Source organism: Apium graveolens, chromosome 4 (genome assembly GCF_009905375.1).
Source record: "Apium graveolens cultivar Ventura chromosome 4, ASM990537v1, whole genome shotgun sequence".
NCBI lineage: Eukaryota > Viridiplantae > Streptophyta > Magnoliopsida > Apiales > Apiaceae > Apium > Apium graveolens.
The window spans coordinates 221,814,389-221,819,189 of record NC_133650.1 but is presented as its reverse complement, the minus strand read 5'-3'; the positions used below and the strand labels follow the sequence as shown (position 1 = coordinate 221,819,189).

General features: G+C 38.3%; 1 non-coding gene across 1 annotated transcript; it reads left to right on the top strand.

The window, feature by feature from the left end:
* Positions 1-352: 352 nt before the first annotated feature.
* LOC141722427 (small nucleolar RNA R71) lies at positions 353-459 on the top strand. Its single transcript, XR_012575446.1, has one exon. It is a non-coding gene; the product is annotated as a small nucleolar RNA R71 (small nucleolar RNA).
* The last annotated feature ends 4,342 nt before the right edge of the window (positions 460-4,801 follow it).

The following is a 4,801-nucleotide window of genomic DNA, read 5'->3' as shown; positions in this document are numbered from 1 at the left end:
TGATTTACTGGATATAGCGCATTGCTCCATCGCATACGAACCTTCACATAACTCACAAACTCTGGTTATCAAATTAACACCATAGTTAGCCAGAGAATCGATTATCATAGACAACGCCCTTAGTTGAGTAGTGATAGCCGTAGCTGTATCCACTTCAAGAACTCCTTCTACCTTTCCCTGTGGCAATCTCTGGGTTGGATACTGATATTCATTAGCTGCCATCAATTCAATTATATCATAAGCTTCCTCATAGCTTTTTGCCCATAATGCTCCACCTGATGCTGCATTGAGCATGGGTCTTGACTGTGCTCCCAACCCGTTATTGAAACAATTGATGATCATCCAATCAGGCATTCCATGATGAAGAGACTTCCTAAGCATCTCCTTGTAGAATTCCCAAGCTTCACATAGAGATTCTCCCGATTGCTGCGCAAATTGAGTAAGAGCGTTTCTGATTGTAGCTGTCTTGGCCATAGGGAAGAATTTAGTAAGAAACTTTTGAGCAAGATCCTCCCAAGCGGTGATGAAACCTGCTGGTCGAGAATGTTAACATCACTTAGCTTTATCCCTCAGAGAAAATGGAAAAAGCCTCAGCTTTATAGTATCTTCAGAAACACCCTTGAACCTAAAGGTGTTGCAGATCTCTATGAAATCCCTAATGTGCGTATTGGGATCTTCCGTTGGAGCACCTCCAAACTGAACTGAATTCTGTACCATCTGAATTATGCCATGCTTGATCTTAAAGGTATTAGCCGTGATAGCTGGCCTGACAATGCTAGATTGAATGTCATTGATCTTGGGTTGAGAAAAATCCATCAAGCCTTTCGTTCGTGCTACTGGATTTCCCACTGTAATGAGTACCTGAAACACAACAAGTAAACCGTGAAATTAAAAGAGTCCGAGTCAGTGAAAGTTAACGACCACTGATGACAAGAACATAAACCAAAAATTAACACCAGGTCCCCGGAAGCGGCGCCAAAAACTTGTTAGGGCGAGAACACGTGCTAAAATTCACGCAAGTATACGCGTTCGCAAGTAGTATAAAATATAAATCAGATTCGTTCCCACAGAGACTGGTTTAGGTTAAGTTCAATTTATGCACCTATTCAACAATGTATAGTTATCGCTCAATGCTAAGATAAATAACAAATTAGGTTTTGATTAAACTAAGAGATTATACTAAATAGCATTAACTTAGAGAATTGAGGTTGAATTACTTATATTGGACAAACATGGGATTCTAACTTCATTACTACTTCATTCAAAGTCATTGTTCTTAACCTTAGCATGCAATGGTGATGACAACTAATCAGATAACACAAAACTAATAAACGCCAACTGTCGTTGTACGAATACCCCACCACCAGACATCCACAAAAGAGATAGAAGCTGAATAGACACCAAATACGTTGAGACCCTATATGTTTATAGAATTTGACAACATAAAGGTTTAATGAATAAGCTATCTATCGCGATTACATAGGGCAAGTAAGATGGTTAAAACTACCTACGAATCATGCATAACAATTATACATGAACCTATGCTAGCATGGCAAGTTCTAAACCTCTATCTTCACTTTTGCTTCAATAGAGATTAACACGCTATCTTATATGTTAGCTACGCACATAAGATGAATAAGTATAACCAATACTAGGATATCAATCAATCACCACACACCAAGATATTGAAATAAATTAACTATAGAAATCCATAGGTAAATCCGTTAGAACTCCACGATAATGATTAGTTCATATTCGAACTCATTGTCACCGTGGGTTCCAATAAAAACATGATAATAAACAATATAAGAGTATTAGGGTTCAAAGACAAATTACAAACAAACATCCAAGTATCAACTATATTAAAGAAAATAAAAGTCTTCTTCTCCGTAGTCTTCTTGTGCTCTCTAGGTCTTCTTATTGCTCTCCCCTAACTCCTTGTTGTTAAAAACGTCTTTTTATTGATATACATAGGCTCCAGGATGACCGGGAATCTCAAAATCTTCAATTTCGACTAAAATCAGGATTCTGGTACAGAAACTGGGCGCGGTCACGCTATTTTTGGCCGCGGCCGTGCTGGAATAGTGATTTCAGCGGCGCGGGCACGCGGGTTCTGGCATGGCCGCGCTGATCTTCTGGAAATTTTCTGACAATTCTTCTTTTGGCCGTATCTTGAGTTCTGCTCGTCAGAATTAGTTGATTCAACTGCCCACGCGAAGCTAACGAGATTTTATACAACTTGAAAATGGCCTAGGCTTCTAAATCTGGTCTCTTTTCAGCATATTTATTTGAAAAGCTTCTTTCTTCATCCAACTAATGCCTGCAATACAATAACGCATAAGCATATCAAAAATACCAACAACTTAAGTCCAAAATACCAACTTAAGCCTGTAATGAAGTGTTCCAAGTTGATATAAAATCCACTTATCACACCCCCAAACTTGAATCAATATTTGTCCTCAAGCATAAACAAACTTAATACTACAAAACAAACCTAATGCATGAATACAACTACGTGAATGCAATCGATCCCCTCAGAATAACCATAACCACATGAATAAGCCGATGCCTCTAAGAATGCAATGACTCAAAACAGAGCTCGAATAAATCCCACAAACCAACTCATAAACCAGAAATGAGCGATGTGTGCAAATGCTCAATAGAAATACTCTCGATACTAGATCATTAATCATAACTTATCTATCATCAAAATAATCACAAGTTTAGAAATAGAATAGACGTTAAACACATAATGACTCTCAACACCTTACTTCTACTAGAGTTATACAAGGATTCACACTATTATTGAACACATAATAAATATGCTTATTTGATCGTGCAATGAATGAGGTCCCAAAAGACTTATACAATAATGCCCATGTAGCGAGCGTTAGGTTAGCGGATCCCAGACTATAAAAGCCTTAGGTCACTAGGCACAAAGTCCCCTAGAACTTAATAACTCTAGTATTAAAGAGCTCACTCTTGATCAATTATGCATACACACATACTTTTTTTTCTTTTCGTTTTTTTTTTCTCTTTTTTTCAACAATTTCTGAGTGAGTGCGTTTCGCTCCATCTCATTCAACCCTAGACTACTCATAAAAATATGAGTCGGCAACGAGCCATTTAACGCCTAGCCTTATTCACAACAAGCAATGAAATCCAAGTTTTTCTCCAGTTCAAAAATCAGTGTTCTTACGTCATAACGAGAACATCAAAAATTCTAAATATAACCAAGTGATCATGATCTAGTTCAAAAGCAAACCTATAAGACTTTGTGAATTTTTTTTTGTTTCTGACATGCAAATCAATTCATTAAGACTTAAACATCCCTCTATTTGTCATCACCACACTCAAATTAACATCAACTTATCAATCAGAAATAGCTCAACCTAAGGGATCATGTTATATGCATGCACATGTAACTAAATGAACTCACTTAATAACATGAATAAAAATACAAACAAATATGACCTATATGAACAATCATGCAAAAATACGAATGACTTAACAACTATACATGCAATATGAATCTATATGAATCTATATGGACACACATAAACTAATCCTTACATTATCACCCCCAAACTTAAATTTTCAATGTCCTCATTGAAGGTAATAATAAGGATATCAGACATACCTAGTGAGAGAGAGGATCACCCTCTTTGGGTGGAGGATCAGGTGGCCATCAACCTCGACACCAGTATCTCAGAAAATAGTACCGAGAGAACGTGTGTTAAATCTTCAGCAAAACATCGGTGGATGTCATGCATGGCCTCAATACGCTGAATCAACCTTCTATACTGCGCATCACCAGGACCAAATCTATTAACTGTCTGCGGTGCACGAGAAGAACCCTTTGTAGGCAGGGGAGGAACCGGCTAGTCACCCTTGAGATTATCATAGATATAGTTCAACCCCTTGTCAGGTGGTGCACGTAAGAATGCATAACTCAACTGATCTGGCAGTGGGTTGAGCTCAAGTGTGGGAGCTTCTTCAATAGACGGCTCAAGATGCTCCTGAAAAATTTTCAGCTCTGCTAACCCAAGAGAATCGAATGGCATATCCAACTTCCTCTTCCATGAAGGTGCATTCAAAACCTGCAGTTGCTCTGCCCCTTCTTCATCTTTACTATCAAATTCCCCTGTTAAGGATCTCTCCAAGGTATCTGACTTTGGAAATTGCTCAAGCTCCGTATTCATGACAGAATCGACCCACTCTACTTTAAAGCATTCCTCTTTAGTTGTGGGTAACTTTATTACCTTGAACACATTAAAAGTGACCTTCTGATCTTGAACCTTCATCATAAGCTCTCCTTTTTGTACATCGATCATAGTTTGTCCTGTAGTCAAGAATGGTCTTCCCAAGATAATGGGAATCTTCTTCTTAAAGTCTACAATGACAAAATCAGCAGGGAAGATGAGCTTATCCACCTTAACCAAAATGTCCTCCACTACTCCCCGTAGATAAGTGATGGGACGATCAGCCAACTGTAAAGACATGTTCACAGGTTTTAGATCAGGTAGACCAAGTTTCTTGAAGATGGACAAGGGCATTAGATTGATGCTAGCTCCCAAATTACATAAACACTTGTCGAAAGACAAGTTTCCAATAGTGTAAAGAATAGTGAAGCTTCCAGGATCTTTAAGCTTCGGAGGCAACTTCTGTTGCAGCACAGAACTGTATTCCTTCGTAAGAGCAACGGTCTCTAAGTCATCGAGCTTTAGTTTTCGAGAGAGAATACCTTTCATAAACCTCGCATAGCTAGGCATCTGTTCAAGAGCTTCAGTAAAAGGTATGT